At 40.6% G+C, this 19751-nt stretch overlaps 1 non-coding gene across 1 annotated transcript; it reads right to left on the bottom strand.

Annotated features, from left to right (window-relative positions):
• Positions 1-10161: 10161 nt before the first annotated feature.
• LOC130874074 (U6 spliceosomal RNA) lies at positions 10162-10271 on the bottom strand. Its single transcript, XR_009057112.1, has one exon. It is a non-coding gene; the product is annotated as a U6 spliceosomal RNA (small nuclear RNA).
• Positions 10272-19751: the final 9480 nt, after the last annotated feature.

Genomic DNA, 19751 nt, shown 5'->3' with positions numbered 1-19751 from the left:
CTACCATAAAAGCATATAAAATCTTAAATCCTACTTTGAATTGTTCAAATTATATTCTAACCCACTGTATTCCTTCAGTGTCTGTCTTTCCTTATCTCTGAGGAAAGAGATAATCTCTTCACTTTCATCTGACATCTCAGATCTGTGCTTTTGGATCCAAATGCTCTCTCCTACTTAAGAACCTCGTTTCTCTCTCCTTCTCGCCAGCATATTTGCAAGGTCTCTTCCAGCTTGGAGAACACCACTTGCTTTGTTCTCTGCTTGCCTCTCCAGTGGCCTCCCACCCACTCTTTTTCCTTTCCAGATTTAGAATGAGAAGTTTCCTTCCATTTGGCTTCTGTTCTTGCTGATCTCTGATGTTTCTGATGACTTTGAGAGTAGCTTCTCAGTTCAGTGGTCTTCCCATCATTTTCCCTTGACACTTTAGAAGAGTATGCTCTGGTTTCCACAGTTCCTTACAACCTTCTCCCCTTGTTTCCCGACATTATTTTGTCATCTTCCTCCTGTCTCTCTAGACTATCTCATTTCCTTTGCTTCTTTATCTCTTCATGGACTTTTCCATACATAAATCTCTGGTGACCACAGTCTTTCCCTTGGCTAACTCTTACTGTTCCAGCTGTGCTGATAAAACAAAACAACCTACCTTGAAAGTTCTTCTGAGGTGTGTCACTAATTTCTTCCACTGTCTCTAGATTATTTCCTGAGACATTATTTAGATCAGAAAGTTGTTTATCAAAGCAACACACACAATACACTTATTCACTATTTGTAATCACTTGTTCCTATTATAAAATATGTTGTCTATGCCACTGACTGTCTTTCATCTCTGCATAGAAGGAGGTAATCCTTTTAAGCAGTGCTGCACACTCTGTTTTCAGTGCTTGGACTTTGTAAACAATACTGTGATAAGTATTTTTGAAACTAAATTCTTGTACCCAACTACACTTTTACTCAACTATAATTGCTACGGGAAATGGATATTCATGTGACTTTTATTGTAAATTGAAAAACTGTCCTTCAAAAATGATTGTGTCGATTTGAAATTTCACAGTGCTGTATGAAAAATTCTTTTTTTCCTGGACTTCCTTAGCGGTAGCTACCATTTAAAACGTTTATGCAACTTAGAATATAAAGTTGCAAGTTGAAGCCGAACTTCCTCTTTTTTAAATATATATATTTAAGGGAGCCACCTAAGGGTTAGCAAGAGACTTGAACTTGGAGTGGCTACCAGATGCCCAGGGCAATGTCCCCAGTTAGTTCCTTGGGCACCTGAGGATAGGGAACCTGAAATGAACCTATTCTATAGCCATACTTATGAATATCTTGCATATCACCATAGAACCTTCATCTAGCGATGGATGGAGATAGATACAGAGACCCAAACTAGAGCACCGGACTGAGCTCCCAAGGTCCTAATGAGGAGCAGAAGGAGGGAGAACATGTACAACGAAGTCAGGACCACGAGGGGTGCACCCACCCACTGAGACAGTGGGGCCGATCTATTGGGAGCTCACCAAGGCCGGCTGGACTGTGACTGAAAAAGCATGGGATAATACCGGACTCTCTGAACATGGCGGACAATGAGAGCTGACGAGAGGCCAAGGACAATGGCACGGGGTTTTGATCCTACTTCAGGTTCTGGCTTTGTGGGAGCCTAGACAGTTTGGTTGTTCACCTTCCTAGATCTGGATGGAGGGGGGAGGACCTTGGACTTTCCACAGGGCAGGGAACCCTGACTGCTCCTGGGACTGGAGAGGGAGGAGAAGAGGAGTGGGGGGAGGGGGAGAGGGGCGGGAGGAGGGGGAGGGAAATTGGAGGCGGGGAGGAGGCGGAAAATTTTTTTCAATAAAAAAAAAAATATATATATATATATGTTGGCCATTTTCAGTCTAATCTACTAGGGTAACTTTCCTCAAAAGACAATTGTACGCTTATCGACTTTCTCAGGAGGAGATGGAAAGAGGGACACAAAGGAAGCAAAGGAATGAAGACTGGGCTGCAGTCCTTGTCTTACAGAGCGTCTCGAGACACTGTGACACCCCTCAGCTCTTAGTGCAGGCAAAAATGAGACCTCTTCATTAAAGATCTCCCCTGTCCCTGCCTCCTGACAACACAGGTGAATAACAGTGTCTGATGTTTTGAGGTAGAATGCAGAGAATTCACACACGTGTGTAGCCTCACTCTCTCTTAGCTTCAAAGCACCGTCTAAAGCATGCATTGCAATGGGAGTTTTACAGCTGTCGGCTCATCGTCTCCTCTGGCTTCCACCACCAGAGTGAGATCTCCAGCCCCGTGCTCATTTCAGAACTCCACTCCATTTTAACAACTTGGATACACTGTGAAGTTCGCCGAGCGGGGTTTGACTGGTATGGAAATGTGTTTGCCTTTGATGCTGGCAAAACACATTTGTTGGAAATTTGGGATCTGTCAAAAAGGGAGGCTTGGGGGAAGACAGAGGGAAATTATCTATGTGGCAACAAAAGTGGACTGGAAACACTAGAGAAGATAGCCACCATTATCACTCAGGGTTCTTACAGCATCCCACCTCAGATACAGTCAGCTTTGCATGGGGCTTCTTATTCTAATTGGAAGCTTAAATTCCCCCTCTCCCACTCAGCTAGATTAGGGGGATGTTTTTAATCCTCTCACCTAGGGGTTGCCAAAAATGATCTGGGATTTGAAATGTGACACATCATATTGACAGAGCTGTAGAAGCAAAGCTGAAATATTTTTTTTTATTTTTAAAATCTGGGATAATAACTTTTCCCTTTATTTGTAACTTCACTTATGATTAAAAGGAAAAATTCAATCACATACATAGCCTAAAATGTTTGGTTCTGCTTCCATTCGGTCTTCCCGTACTTTTCAATTCAAATATTGCAAGCCCAGAAAGTAAAGCCCCATTGTTTTGGTTACTGTTCTATTGCTCTGAAGAGATACTGTTACCACGGCAACTTAAAAAGGGAATGAATTCACTTAATTGGGGGCTTGCTTACAGTTTCAGAGGATTAGTCCAGGACCATCATGGCTAGAAGTGTGGTGGCAGGCAGGCAAACATGGGGCTGGAGCAGTGGATGAGAGCTTATATTTTATTCACAAGATGGGACAGGTCTGGGCTTTTAAAGCCTCAAAGTCTGTCCCTGGTGACACAATTGCTCCAACAAGGCCACACATCCTAATCCTTCCTAAACAGTCCACAAAACTAGTGCCCAGACATTCAAATATACAAGGCCTACGGGGCCCATTCTCCCAAACCACACCTATTGTGGTAGTTTGAATGTAGTCCCCTCCCCCAGTCATATAGGGAGTGGGGTTATTAGAGGTGTGGCTTTGTTGGGGTGGGTATGACTTTGTTGGACGAAGTGTCACTGTGGGGGTGGCCCTTGAGGTCTTTTGCTTCTCTCGGTGTCACAGTCTATTTCCTGTAGCCTGCAACGTGTAGGACTGGTAGCTCCAGTGCCGTGTCTGCCTGCACGCCCATGATGATAATGGACGGAACCTCTGAAACTGTAGGTGACCCCCTCAGTGCTTTCCTTATAAGAGCTGCCATGGTCATGGTGTCTTTTCACAGCAATAGAAACCTAACTAAGATACCTGTGTTCCCATTTCTTCCTACGAATAAGGAAAGGGGTACCTCAAGATATTAGACGCACCTCAGGTTTCTTCGGCAACTATGTGGAGAAAGATAGACCAGGATCTTGACTCCTAGGTTTGTGTTCTAGTGCTTCAGGACACAGCTGGTTTCTTGCTGTAACTTTCCAGGGAAGTTTCTCCCCTTTATAAGCTCAAGGCTGACAAGTGAAGTGGGAATACACTCCCTGTGTCCAGAGCAGGTGCCGCAGTAAGAGACTGTGGTTTCCTGTGCTCTCCTTCCATCATCAGTCCCTCCCGAGGGCTTGACCTGAACCTCCTCAGCCTGTACCTCACACTCTGGAGCTGAAATGACTTTTCTCTTTAAAAACAATTATTTGATTGTCTTCAATCTTGATTTGTAACAGTGAAATCATTTTTTAGCATTTTTAGGTCATTCTTAGTGACTAATATCAAATGATAATTTGACAGTTTATAGACATACTTCTAAAGAGTCTGTAACTAATTTTAATGCAAAGCTCATTTTTTTGCTAATTTAATACTTGTATTTATTGCATTATATATGTTGGGTTAAAGCTATCAGTATTCTATTTGAGCAAAAACACATATTTCTAGATCTCAGCTTCTGGAATGAAGTAGGACTTTGACAGCATACAATTACATTTTTCAAATTGTCTGAGCATCCTGCAACTATACTTATTACATTCAATGCAAAAAAAAAAAAAAACTATACTCAAAGCTTAATGAAAATGCAGCTCGGTTCTGAGGGCAAGAACTGGGTCTGCAACTCTCAGACTGTTCTGGGTCACAAATTTCTGCTTATTTACTCTGATAAAGCAGTTGCCGCTTTAAAGAGTACTGCATAGTGAAATAAACTTCACTGAAGATGAAGGCCATCAGGGCTCTTGAGGAAGCACCAGAAAAGCAAGAGACATTTAAAACAACAGCTTTGGAGAGAAGAAACAAGTGACATTACCAATGTTGAAGTCAGAGTCTGACAGTAAGACGCAAGAGACGGCTGCTGCCATCGATAAATCATCCCATTAAAACTCCTCTTTCCTTTGTAAAAGTAGATTTTCAAAAACTATTTCTTTTTAACAAGGTTTTTATTGATTCTTTGGGAATTTCACATCATGCACCTCAATCCTGTCCATTTCCCAGTCACTCCGTATCTGCCCCTCAACCCCATAGAATTCCCTCAAAAGAAAAATTTAAAGTATTAATTAAAAATAAAACACAGCAAACAAACAAAAAACCCACTTGGCTGCTCCATCTTTCCTGCCTCTCCAATATCTCTTCATTTATCTTAGCGGTGCAGGGAGCTGCGGTGTGCCATGCGATACATCCTTTGGTCCACTCAGCTTTACCTGCAAATGTTCATTATGTAATGAGTTGTTGGTCTGGTTCAAAGCCTCTGGCTTCTGGTACACCAGCAGTACTGAACCCTGGTTCAAACTCCTCTCAGATACCCTGCTGTGGCCCTGAGTCATACAGATTCTGTGGCTATGCTTCCATGGAACCAGTCCCTCCTTGTGCCCCAGGAGGTCATAGGTGATGTTGGGGTGGGCCAGCTCAAAGCCCCGGATGTGGATCTGGGTGGTAGCTGATTTGGTTAGTCAGGGTTGCTAAGACTGCCCCCAGGTGAGGGGCAGAGCCAGCTGTGGTGAGGGGTGAGGCAGCTTTGGCTTTGACACTTCCATGGTCCCAGGTAGCAAGTCGGTCACCCACATCAGCCTCTTCCTCACTACTGCCTTCACTTCCTCAGTTCTGATTCTGTCCACAGCACGTGAGCCAGTTTGCTTCTCTTTCTCTTGTGTTTCTCCACCATGTATTTGCTCCTCATAATGGTGTCCACATACCCACTGTGGCAAGGTGCTTGGCCAGCCTGTGGGTGTCTGCAGCCAGCCTGGGTCATGAGGACTCAGGTGGGCCTGTGGGTATCTTCAGCCAGCCTGGGTCATAGGGACCCAGGTGGCCTATCAAACTAGTTCTTTTTTAACTAAAAATTTCCATATAGTACCTTTGGTCATATTATTTCTCCTCTCCCAACCCTGTCTAGATCTTCCCTGCCCCCTTACCTACCCAAATTGCTGTAACCTGTCCACCTCTCTCTCTCAATAAAAAATAAAAACAAACAACCACAAAAACCAATCCTAGCATTTTCAGCTAATCTTTCTGTGGGTGTTTTGAGTTGGTTTCATGTTGTTTGGTTTTATAGTCTCTGCGTCTTCTAAGGCTCTCTCATAGCTTCTAGTGTACCAAAATCCATCTGTGTTGTCTAGCTAAATTATTAGGACACAGTACACGACATGTTTCCAAGAAAACATAGTTAATAGACTTAGTAAGCAGACTTCAATTACTGCCCTCAAAATGTGGGGAAGATGTAGTATGCATACGCTTTGCATATGAAACAGTCAAGTACCGGAAATGAATGTTCTAAATAAGACTGTTTAAATAATAAATTGAATATATAGCCCATGAAGCAAATGTCCTTAGCAGAAGAACAGTGAGTGAACAGAAAATTCAAGAGAAAGAATCTTTTCAGAATGAGCAGAAATGAAGAAATTCCACAAAGTATAAAAACAACAGAGGAGACAGAGCTGAAAGGGTCCTCACCCAAGTCAAGGCAGCACAAAGAGCCAACTTACAAAGAGCAAACACTGATACTTATCATATTTTTCTACAAAACAGAAAAGGGAGGAACTCTTTCAAATTATTTTTATTAAAGCGAGATTTCCCCTGTACCATTATCAGACAAAGATCCAGCAAAAACAAAGGATATTATTGGCCAGCCTCTCTAATGATCATAGTTGCAAATAGTCTCAATAAAATATTTGCAAATTGAATTCAAGAACACATCAAAAAAGATTATCCACTGTGATTAAATTATCTTCATCACAGAGATGCAGAGATGATTCAACTTACATAAATCAATAAACATTTTCTACTACATAAACACTCTAAAAGAAAGCACATGATAATCTTATTTAATACAAAGTCCAAAATTCCTCAAGATAAAAATCCTAGAGACAGTCAGGCACTGGTGCCGCACACCTTTAATCCCAGCACTCAGGAGGCAGAGGCAGGTGAATCTCTGTGAGTTCAAGGCCAGCCTGGTCTACAAGAGCTAGTTTCAGGAGAGGCTAAAAGCTACAGAGAAACCCTGTCTCAAAAAACAAAAACAAAATCCTAGAGACAAATCTCAATGCAATAAAGACAGTATACAAAATATCCATGGCTAGCTTAATGATAATTGAAAAAAAACTCAAATAATTTCCAATGAAATCAGTAACAAGACAAGACAAGGTTGTGCACTTCCTCCATTCCTGGTCAATTTAGTGCTTGAAGTCTTACCTAGCTTATTAAGCCATCTGAGAGAGATAAAGGGAATATAGATAGGAAGGAGGTCAAATTATTCTTATTTGCAGATGATATGATTCTACACATGAAAAACCCTAAAGACTCCACCAAAAAATGTATACAGATGATACATACATTTAGTAAAGAAATAGATACAAAATGAACACACAAAGCAGTAGCCATCCTATATACAAATGCAAACACACCAAGAAGGAAATCAGGGAAACAATACACAAGCGCCTCAAAAAGTATCTTGGAATAAATCTAACTGAGAAAGTGAGAGACTTACATAATGAAAACTCTGATACATTGAAAAAGAATTGAAGAGGACACTTGAAGATAAGAAGACCTCCCATGATCATGGGATTAATATTTTGAAAATGGCCTTCCTGCCAGAAGCAATAGCTACCAAGCTTCCTATTCAAGTCTTCACAGAAATTGCAACAATAATCTTAAATTTAGTTTAGAAACACACACAAAAAAACAAGATAGCCAAAAAAAATCCTGAACAGTAAAAGGATGGTGGGAGGTATCAACACTGATTGATATCAAGCTATACTACAGAGCTACAGTACTAAAAACAACACAGTACTGACATAGAAACAGCCATGGTGATCAATGGAATAGAACTGAGGGCCTGGAAATAAGCTATCATTCCTTCAGCCTCCTGATGCGTGGAAAGAGGCCACCAGCATACATTAGAAAAAGACAGCATCTTCAGCAAATAGTGCCGGTCTAACTGGGTAGCTACCTGCAGAAGAATGAAACTAGAGCATTATATTTTCACTCTGCACAAAACTCAACTTCAAGGACCACAACATAGGACCTGATACCCTGAATCTGATAGAAGAGAAAACAATTAAATATTTAAACTTACAGGCACAGCAAAGGACTCTCTGAACAAGACCTGGTGTCACAGGTGTTAAGACCTGGTGTCACAGACATTAAGACCAACAACTGACAAATGGAACCACATGAATCTGACATGCTGTACACAGCTAATAACATCATTGTTTGAGTAAAGAGGCAGCTTACAGGTTGGAAAAAAATCTTTACCTGCTACACATCCTACAGAGGGTTAGTCTCTAGAATGTACAAAAAAAATATATTTTTAAAAACCACCAAGAAAGCAAACAACCAAATTAGAAATGGGTCATGACTCTAAACAGAGAGTTCTCAAAAGATGACATACAAATGGCTGAGAAATATTGTTTTAAATGTTCAACCATCAGAGAACATGAAAATCAAAACTACTTTGCGATTTCATCTTACCTCAGTTGTAACGGCCAAATGAAAGAAACAAGAGAAACCATTGATGGTAGATGCTGCGGTGGATGTGGAGAAAGGACACTTAGCCGCTGCTGGTCAGAGTGCGAGCTGATGCAATCACTGTGAAAATAAGCATGGTGGTTTCTCCAAAAACTGGGATCAGGTCTACTACCCGGAGCAGCTAGACACTCTTTAACATATACCCAAAGGACCCTCTATGCTGCTGTAGATATAATTGTTCACCCATGCTCATTGCTGCTCTATTCAAAATAGTCAAGAAATGGAAACACCCTAGACACTCATCTCTGATGTGTAGACAATGAAAATGTGGTACACCTATGCAATATAATATTTCCTAGCTGTTAAGAAAAATTAAAATATGAAATTCACGGTTAGACAGACCTAGAAGTAATTGTTCTGAGTGAGGCCACACAGATTCAGCAAAATAATTTCTCTCATTTGTAGGTGTAAGCTTTGAATTTTCATATATGTATGCTTCATTTGAGATGCCCACAGAGCTCAGGGGTTTAGTAAGGAGCCATGGAGGGGAGCCTTCCAAGAGCGGAGACAGAATGCAGTTATATAACGTTAGAAAGTGGTGGTACAGGTGGCATAAAGGAAAACTGCTGACTGTTGAATATCCGTGTCTTAAGTTCAAGTAGAATTTCTGAACTGCAACATCTGGAAGGAGCTGAGACTGGGAAGAATCCGCCTGAGGAAGACCTTCTGACACATGACACAGATACACTATGAACACCCTTTGCTTCAGAACCACAAGTAAATCTTACTATTAAATGCACTGTCAAGAAAATAAATGGTTACGGAGACTTACACCACTGTTCAAGAAAGCCGCTGAGGCCAGTGTTTGGCAGGGTCACACTCCCTACAAGAGGTCATTGACTGAAGCTGTGAATAGGAAAGCTAGGTTGCCATGGAAACCCTAGGAAGTTTGGAGATGCCAGGATTGTGGGTTCCACCAAGAAACAAAGAAGACATAGAAGAGAGTCAGGCTGAGAGAGGGGCCCGGTGTGCTTCAAGTAGCAGAACTGAAGGCACCAAACTGCCCGAGTTATTTGGTACCCAAATGATTCCATTACAGTCCAGACTCTGGGAATAGGGTACAGGATTTGTTGCTCTGTTACTGGGTTTTAGTCTTGCTTTGGTCCGATCTTTCCTTGTTATGTTCCCACACCTCCTTTCTGTAATGAGAATATTTACTCTGTGCCATTAATATAAATATGTAGCTTGTTTATTGCTTTTACTAGGTTCATAGTTAAGAGAGTGCTTTGACACTCAGAAGGGACTTTGAACTGTGGACTTTTAAATAGTGTGGGGACTTCTAAGACCTTCAGGACTCTTATGTGTGGACCAAGCACATTTTGCAGTTTGAGGTTTAGAGGATCGGGGGAGGAATGGTATGGCTTAAAAGTGTTATTTTGGGTGTCAAATTGACAAGGGGTGGAACTGTGATTGTTCATCTTCATTTTCAACTTGACCAGGCAGGAACTGTCTAGGACACACCCTTCCAGTCATGTTTGTGTGTTGAAGGAAGGCACACCTGAGTGCTGGCAACAGAATCTCATCAGCTTTAGTCCCAGATGAAATAAGAAGGGGAGGAGGAGGCCGATACCACCTCGCTGCTTCCTGATTGTGGTTGCTAGGTGACCACTTGACTCATAGCCCTGTGGCCACAGATAAGGCCATGCTCACCACTATACCTTCCTTTCCATGTACTGAAAGTTCTGAATCCAAATAAGCCCCTCATCCTTTAAGTTACTTCAGGTATTTTTATCAAAGGAATGCTGTAAGTTATTATCATACAAATAGTGGGATTCGCTGTGACATTTTCAAATGTATTCCATTACTCCTTCTCATTCCTCCTCCCTTCTCCTCTTAAACCTTTTCCTACCATCTCATGGTCCACTTTGTACTTTCATGTACACATATAGGGAACACCTCATGAATTTGCACGCCATCCTTGCACAGGACCCATGCTAATCACTGTATCATCCCAACATTTTATATATGTGGTGCCGAGCAGATAACACCACAGGCCTTTTCAACAGCAATTGGATGAATTCTGTACCTGTTCAAACTATCAACCAAAAGTACATGCATATTGACTTAAATACTTGCAAAATACCAAAGTTCATAAACTCTTTCTTAGATAGATCTTGCAACATGAAGAAAAGATGAGGGGTTTGGGAAACATGGGATCTGATATAGAAGCATGAAAAGCCATAACTGCAGTAGAAATTATTAGGATGGACACAGAACTAGAGGAAAACTAGTCATGAGGAGCTGGAAAGCAGGAGGTCTTATGTGGCTATCTCAGAGCAAACAGGTAACAAGAGGTTTCTGTTATACGGAAATTTGGACTGAAAGGTTGTTTATTAAGCAGTTTGGATGTATGGGGAAAAAGGCACAAGATAAAAGTATATTAAATAAACAACACACACAATTCCAGTAATGTCGAAGTCACCCAAGAAAGGAAATGTTGTCTACTGGAACACATCGTCATATTCTGAAACCACACCTAGTTCAGCAAGGAGACTTTTCACTGTATTGGTAATAATACTAAATAAACATTTCACTGAAAGCTGTGGTACATATGAAAAGAGTAAAAAGTGTGACTAATGGGGACACTTGCAAATGCTAACGTCTTCATTTGCTGCAATATAAACTCTGCATAAATGTGATGAAGCAGGTGTCTCCATAGAGATGTGAGGCAAACAGGAGCCAAAGAAGCTAAAAGTTTCAGAGCTGTTGTTGCCTTTTCTTAGAATAGAGGAGGGGTATGGAAGGCAGGGAGATTACTGCTGCCTTATGTCATAAGTCTTTTTAGTACTATTTGATAAATACATTTAGTGTCAAATAACATTATAATAAACAATGCTGGCATATTACACAAAACTTAACTTTGAAGTCATGAATATATTTTGAAGTTTTTAATATTGAAATTCAGGCTCATTTACAATTTTCAAAATACCTAGTTATTCACAAAATAAAATTTAAAATCACCCTTCTAGTGTCAAGTGTTGGCAGCCTACCTCTATTACTAGGTGTGTTATTTATACCACAGAAACTTTATTGTCAATATATTTTATATTCTTTTTAGTTCAACATTTTATAATCAAAGGTTTTTATATCTTTAAACACTTTTTATAAATGTATTTGATGACATGACATAATTATAATCATAATTTAGACATTTAGTTTTTAAAAGATTTTCAAGTTATAAGTAATTCTATTTTAAGTATCCATTGATCATTCCTGGTATTTTACTATCGTTACCCAGGAAAAATTCCTAGAAGTAAAGTTGCTAGGCCAGATGATGAAGACATTTTTCGAACATTTGGTACTTGCTACGAAATCATAGGCAGATTCTTCCTGCTCACATCCCAGTGTGAGCTTGAGATGACTCACTTCAGTGCCACCCTGCTGCCATTGTTTCTCATTTAAAACTAAATGTAAGTAAAATGGGGAGATTTTATGCAAGATCTTGAAGTTTTATTTTCAAAATTGGTGGCAAGAAGAAGATGCACTCCTAAGAAAATGATGGCCTGTCCCCAGTGAACCCACAGTGACGCTGAACTAACACCTGACAGTCTTCCAAAGGAATGAAACAGCGAAAGGGCTACATAGAACTACATAAATCTACACAAAACTCCACAGAACACCATAGAACTGCATCATGCCCTTTTAGCCTTGAAGTCACTCGTGCTATTTAGGTCAGAGCACATGAATCAAGACTCTCCACTATCTTTTGCCCATAACTGCTCACCTGGGATACTAAAAGACTTGCTAAGGAATCTGCCTAGGGTACAAAAAGACCACAGTCAAGAGAAGGTACATTTCCAGGATGGCTCAGGGAAGACTGGGGGATGGCAAAGAAGGACTTGGTCTATGCCACTCACAAAGACAGAAGTTGGATTCACTAGAAGTTGCAGGCAAGAAAATTTCAGTTCATATGTTTTAACTGGATTCTAATTATATTTTAAACTTTTGAGAACTATACAATTTGAAGTTATTATTACTAATAAGAACTTGACAATGTGTAGCCTCTCTCCTGAGGAAATGAATAAAAATTAATTTCTGATAATTCTTTTGAGAGAGATCTACCTTCTTATATTCATCTGTGTGTTTCTTGAAGGCAGAAGTGGCATTGGAAAGTAACCCACATCATTAACCCTTGTCATTCACTGCCCAGCCTCCAACCATGGGCATCAACCCACATCTGGTAGCTGATTCCCCAAAGTCTTTCCAGCAGTTATTTCATCCAAGTGGGCATTGCCCCTGGTGTTTGGACCCCGGGAGAGGTTTATAATTTTCTTCTTTGTATTATAAATTACTTTATACACTTGGGAAAACATTACAAGTGTGCTTATGCCCACTATCAAATGCTATCAATTCTCATTTTGTCATCTGTGTTTTTAGACACAGTGAAAGCCTCCTGCAAACTTCTTGTTCTCCCTCCTTCTCCAGAACTAAACACCATCTGGGTCTTGCTCCTCATCAGCCCCCAGCATCTCTGCTGTGTAGACATACACCTATCTAAATATTTCCTTGCGCTGTCATAACAAACTACCACACATTTGGTAGCTTAAAACAACAGATTTGTTTTCTCACCGTCACAATTCTGGAGCTCAGAACTTAGCAGTCTGACTTCCCTCCAAAGACTCCAATGTCAGGCCCTTCTTCATCTCTCCTAGTTACAGGATGCCCCCTGTGTAAGTTGGTTTGTGACAGCATCCTGCAACTTTGCCTCTGTCTTCACGTGAGATTCTCTTTGTATGTCTGTCTTCTCTTCTAAATGCATCATTTCTGCAGGATTTGGGCCCATCTTAAGGACTTCATTATTTCCCAGTGTGGTCATATTCTAAGTACTGAAAGTTAAGATCTAGGCAAACCTTTCTGAGTGATGCACTCCAACCCAAAGCAAGATGTATAAACTGTACCTAGAAGCAAAAGGATGCTTTTAAACTCATACAAATGACATCCTTTTATGCTTCTGTGACAAAATAATATGGAATAATTGATGGATGGCAGAAATTTATTTCTCACAATTCTGGAGACTAGAAAGTCCAAGATGAAGTTTCCAGGTGGTTCTGTGTCTAGTGAAGATGGTCTTCAGACATAATCCCTTCTGGATGTCCTCATGAGGTAGGGTGAATGGGAAGGAGGAGAAGTAGATCTCTGAACCTCCCATAGAGGCACCAGAACCTTCCATAAGGGTTCTGCCCTCCAGACTACATCTCCCAAGGGCCCTGCTTCCTAGTAGCTTCACCTTGAGGGTTTAGTCCAGTGTCTGATATTTGAAGAGATACATGTACATCCATGCCACAGTGAATTGATGATTTTCTGTACCTGGCTTTATTTTGGGGGGGGGGGGGCACCAACTTGCTCCCAAACCATGACATGGAGACTTCTTATCAGCTATGAATGCTCAGCCTTATCTTATGTTTGTTTCTGGCTAGGCTCTCCTCTCTCTCTCTCTCTCTCTCTCTCTCTCTCTCTCTCTCTCTCTCTCTTTCTCTCTCTCTTTCTCTCTCAATTTAACCTGTTTTTCTTCATTTATGTTTTGGCTTGGGGCTTTTTACCTTTATTTCTGTATGTTCTACTCTGTGTCTGCTGGATGCCAGCTGTCTGACAGGCCCCAGGCATCTCTCTCTATTTCTCCCTCCTTCTCTTCTCTTTCTTCTCTTCTTCTAGAACCTATATTTTTCCTCTTACTTGTTCTCTCTCCTCACCCCCTGACAACCCCACCTATCCTTTCTCTGCCTAGCTATTGGCTGTTCAGATTTTTATTAAACCAATCAGGTGCCTTAGGCAGGGCAAGGTGAAACAAATGTAACACATCTTTACACAGTTAAAGTAATAACTTTAAACATACCTTCATACAATGTAAGTAATAACAAAGGCAGCATAAACAAATGTAACACATCTTTGCGTAGTTAAATAATATTTTACAATAATTTTCTTCTTAGAGATCTACATTTGCTGTTCAGGCAAGGCAAAAATTTCAAAGGAGTTAAAAAGTAGCACACCTTTGTCTCAGGACCTCTCTCACACAATTAGGTTGCTATTGAGAACCGGCTACAGATGTAAATGGGGAAAGGAGGAAGTTACAGTAGCAAGGGGCTTCCAAGAGCTCAGCATGAGTTTTCTCTAGGCAGGTGGGTAGCCTGAGTGGAGAACAAAGGGCAGCAGGCTCTCCTGAAGAGATCACAGCAAGATTCCTGGAGAAAGTGTCTAAGCTAAGCCCTGAAAGAGTATGAGGCTGCAAGGGCTTGAAGCAGATGGACATAGTATAGTCCCAGTCAGAAAGCAGAGCAGTGGCTGTGTGTGCATGCTGCTTGCTCCCTTTCTTATATAGCCCACGATTCCTTGTCCATTTTTAGGCTGGGTGCTCTCACCTCAATTACTACAATTAAGATAATCCCTAACAGGTATGCTCAGAGGTCCATCTCCCTAGTGACTCTAGATCAGTGGTTCTCAACCTTCCTAATGCTGTGACCCTTTAATACAACTTCATAACTATAATTTTATGATACAAATATTTTTGGAGATAGAGGTTTACCAAAGGGACCACAATCCACAGGTTGAGAACCACTGCTCTAGACTGTCAAATCGTTAATTAACAGGATAGTTGTATTTATTGGCTAAGATAAGTTACCTGTTATTATAACCAAGCATAATAAAATAGCTTAAAGTAACAAACATATTCTCTTATAATTTGGAGGCTGGAGATATAAAATTGAGGCATTCGCAAGGTTAATTCTTCTAGAATACTGAGGAAGAATCCATTTCTCTGTCTCCTAGCTTCTAGTAACTACTGGACAATCTGGGCAGTCCTTGGTTTGTGGCCACACAATCTTATCTGCACCGTTGTCTTCAGATCACCTTCTCTGTGCTTATCTCACTTCTCCCCATCCCCTCCCCTCTCCTCTCCATCCTCTCCTCTCCCCTCCCATTCCCTTTCCTCTCCTTTTTCTTTTATTGACATTTTTCATTGGATCCAAGACTCACATAATCCAGGATGCTCTCATTCAAAGATCTTTAACCAAATTGCATCCAAAAAGAGACTCTTTTATTCCAAATAGTGTTATATTCATAAGTTTTAGACAAAGCATTTTTGGAGGGAAGTCACCACCTACTCCATCAGAGTATTGACCTTAGGGCATAAGAAGTTCTCAGGCTTTAAGAAAGAGGGGCTGTGGTTATAATTCTATCATAATGACAGGCCTCAGCAAATGTTATGATAGAAAATATGGAAAGAAAGGGACAGATTGAGAAATATGTAGGATTTATGCTCAGAGGGTCCTGATTGCTTACATGTGAGAGCTGCATTAAGGATTGTTATGATGCTTCCTGCATTTCTGAACTGTATGAATTTGATGATTATAAAGTGAATACTAAAAGAAAGGAGTGCTTGGGAGAAGATTATTCTTCTGTTTTGACATGTTGATCATGATGGTGTTTTCTACAGGCTAGTGGGGAGATCTGATAGCTAAGCAGGGGGTATTGATTTGTGAATCATCTTTGAATAAGTAAAGATAAAAGCTGATGAGTTTTCAAAAGCAATCTGTTCAGGAGCTGTGATATGAGGAACACCAGCCCAAAGCAGACCCTGAAAAACATACTCAAAGTACCAAACAAGACAGAGTCCAAGTTGGAGAAGCTAAATACCAACTCAGAGACCTGTGGATGGATTGACACAGTGGCATTATACGATGGTAGTGGGGACAGGCTTACCCCACACACACTACATAAACTCAGGGTACCCACAGAACTAAATGTGGAACATCGCCGGTTACAGATTTAGGATGGGACCCCAGAGGCAGACAAGATACTTTCTGTGTGGTAAAATGCTGCTTTTGGAAGAAGAAAGAAAGATGGTTTCTGGTGGGCACATAACTCTGGGGCTCACAACCAAAAAGGATCCGGTGCAGTTCAAGTTCTGTCTGATATGTTCCCTTCCCATAGGCTATAGCTATGATGTGGCCCCAAAATCGGTGTATTGAAAACAATCTCCAATGCAAGAAATCTATTAAGAGGTGATTAAATCATTATATAATGAGGTATCTGTTTTCATGCAATGTACACACAGAGACACATACATACACATCTTCCATGTGATAACACACTAGACTCAGTCTCTTTGACCTTGAACTTTATATTCTCCATAACTGTGAGAAATTAATCTTTGCCCTTTATAAACTATTTTTCCCAGACTCCAGCATCCTGTAACAGCAACAGAAAATGGACTAAGGTCCTTGTGCTTGGAGGCAGACTAAAGTCAACTAAGTAGAAGTACCTCCTTAAAGCAATGATAGAAATCACACTATATTTCAGCCAAAATAGTCTACTGAGCTTACATGTCATTCTAAATACAAAACTACTTCATACATTTTTATGTCAAAAATAAAACAAAAACAAATACCTTAAAATACACAGCTGCTCTTGGCAGGGCTCTTTAGAGGAGCAGAAGCGATGGAATGTTCATATATTATAAAGGGCAGTCTATTAGACTGTCTTACCCAATAGGGGCTGGGTCAGGTCATCTAGCAATAGTTACCTACAGAAATCTGAATGCTCAGTCCATGAATCTGGGTGCCTTGGTAGTCTCAATCTGGCACTGCCACTTGGAAGCTTCCTGAAGACTTCACTGGTGCTCACTAGAAAGCTGAAGACTGGGAATCTGGCTGACATCAGCAGGAAACAGTGGCAGAAGTGGTAACAATGACAGAAGCTCTCCCTCAGCAGAAAAACAGGCAGGTGTGTGTGTCCCAGGTTGGTGTCAAGGTTGTGATCATTCCCCACCATCATCTTCAGCATCTGCCTATGAGCATACTCCACAACACAGAAACTAGCCCCAATAATTGACACATGAGATTGCATAAAATCATAAAGCTGCTGCAGAGCCAAATCAGTGGAGTGAACAGACAGACCGCAGCATGGCAGAAAATCATTGCTGGCTGTGGTTCAGACAGGAGGTTCACCTCCAAAACAAGCTGTGGAGTCTGGAAAGAAAGTCTGAGATTTAAGGAAATGCCAGATTCAGTGTCTCGTGCTAGCTGGTTTCCTGCCTCGTAGATGGCTCTATCCTCACTTGGTGGAGCGTGCCAGGCAGGATACTGGGACCATTTTATTGAGGACACTAAGCACATTTATGTGTGATCTGCTCTTATGACCTAGGCATCTCCCAAGGGTTCTATCTCCTGATGCCATTATTTGGGGGAATTAAACTTTCCACATATGAATCTGGGGAGGGGCACAAGTGTTCAGGCCTTAGCACTCATAATCTTCATTTTACAGACACATCCCTTCTAATTACACTTCTCCATACCATTTTCCTCTCTGTGTCTCTGTCCTGGCCTCTTTTTATAAGGGCACACGTCATAGGACTTAGGTCCCACTCTAAATCTAAGATGGTTCAATAGTAAGATCTCCAATTAGTTATACCTGCAGAGGCCCTATTTCCAAACAAGATTATGTTCTTGGGATCCATGAAAAATGAATTTTGGGGTAGGGGAACCAGGTAACCCTTGCTGGGGTTGTTACAAATCTACACATCACAAAGCAGTAGGATTCTGATTCTCTGTTCTGTTTCACTTGCCTGATTTTGTATTATGAAGCCACATGCTTTAACCACGGAGATTTGTCACTTATATAATAATTGATATTTGAAGCACATGTATCTCTTCTTCTTCTCCTTCTCCTTCTTCTTCTTCTTTTTCTTCTTGTGTTTCAGCTATTCTTATGGCTACCAATTTTTATGGATTTAAGGATGAGTTTTCAAATTTGTTTTAAAAATCTTGTTGGAACTTTTATTGAAGTTGCCCTGAATCTGTAGACATTTGGGGATAAACTGCCACTACCATATTATTAATTCACTTGGTTTGTAAATATGATTATCTCTGCCTCCATGTCAGCCTTTCTTAATGTCTTTTAATAAAGTATTACATACAATCATGACAGTTTTCTACATTTTTTTTAAAGTAAGCTTCTCTTAGGGAATGAATTTAGATTCATAGGAAAGTCGAAAATGTAGAAAGAATCTGTGTTGTTCCTCCCTGACCTTAGCATCAATTGTTTTCTGTAAGTTTATTCCTGAGTTGTTTATATATTTGTTGTTCTGGTAAACGGTGAAGCAATAGTCTCAGCCCCAGATGACTTGGCAGTAAAATGACAGTCTTCAAAACAGACCAGAACGCAGCAAGGAATTTATCTAGGACGAGAGTTTCTCAGTGCCACAGAGACAATCTTAAAATAACAAGAACCCACTCATTCTGAGCGAGATGAGGGGGAAGTAGAAGAGATGCTCCTCTGTGAAGTCTCCAAACGCCCAGGTAAGACTGCTCTCTCTAGAGCACCTCACCCTGAAGAGCCGTTTCCCCAAACAACTCTGAGTCAGCGTCCTGTTTTCCTTCTAAAGGACGCCATCCCTTCACACCTTCAGAAGTTCTGAAGTGTTCTCTTGAAGCTGTTGTGTATTTTCTGCTCAGCTCACTCCTGGGTGGCTTACATTACTGTTGCCGCTGTAAGATGAATGACTTTTCTCATGCTTTCCAGTTACCAATGGTGTACTAAAGTCACTGACTTTTGCACCAATTGATCCAGATGTCGGCTAGTTACTAAAGTCATTATGTCTAATGGTTTTTCATTCAATCTGGAGTGTTTTCCTCTTATGTAATTACTTGATCTACATTGACAAGTTTGTCTTTCTTAGATCTCTTGTTGTTGTTCTCACTGCCCTGGTCAGAACATTAAAAAATGTTGATTAATAGCAACGATAATGAGTATCTTTCATTTCTGTCTGTAGTATTGTACTCCCAATGTAAATACCTTTGGTCCAAAAGCCTCTATCATTTTATAAAAAGCATAGATGTTGAAGATTGGACATATCACTTTCATTAATTGAGATGATCTAATTTAACCTCTTAATTTGATGAATTTAATTTAAAAATTTATTACGAGCCAGCAAGATGGCTTAGTGAGCATAGATTCTTGCCACCAAATTTGGCAACCTGAGTTTGATCCCATGGAACCACATGGTGAAAGCTAAAAATCAACCCCTATAATTTATACTCTGGCTTTCACATGCATACTGTGGCCTATGAGAGCCCGGTTTCTTAGCACAAAATAGACAAATAAATGGAACTCAATATATGTTAAATGATTTATTCCAAAGCACTGAATCGTCTTTATGTTTATAGTCTAAGTTCTGCCAGTTAAAGTGTGCTATGCTCTACATTATGTGCCTTCAATATTCCTGTGGCGAAGCCCCAACTTCAACATGATGGGTTTTGGAGGTGGTGACTCAAGGAAATAGGTACAGATGAGGTCATTAGGTGGGGCTTTTACAATGGAATTAGTGTTTTTCAAAACAAAGCTCTTTCTGTCCCTACAATGTAATACTACATATTCAGCAGAAAATTAACCACAGCGTCACCTAAACCTTGGCCTGATAGTCCTCAAAATTATGAGAAAATACCTTTCTGTTCTTTAAGTCACCTAGTCTATGACAT

The sequence above is a fragment of the Chionomys nivalis genome, chromosome 4 (genome assembly GCF_950005125.1).
Source record: "Chionomys nivalis chromosome 4, mChiNiv1.1, whole genome shotgun sequence".
In the NCBI taxonomy this organism is placed as follows: Eukaryota; Metazoa; Chordata; class Mammalia; order Rodentia; family Cricetidae; genus Chionomys; species Chionomys nivalis.
The sequence above is the reverse complement of the archived record's forward strand: the minus strand, read 5'-3'. Positions and strand labels throughout refer to the sequence as shown.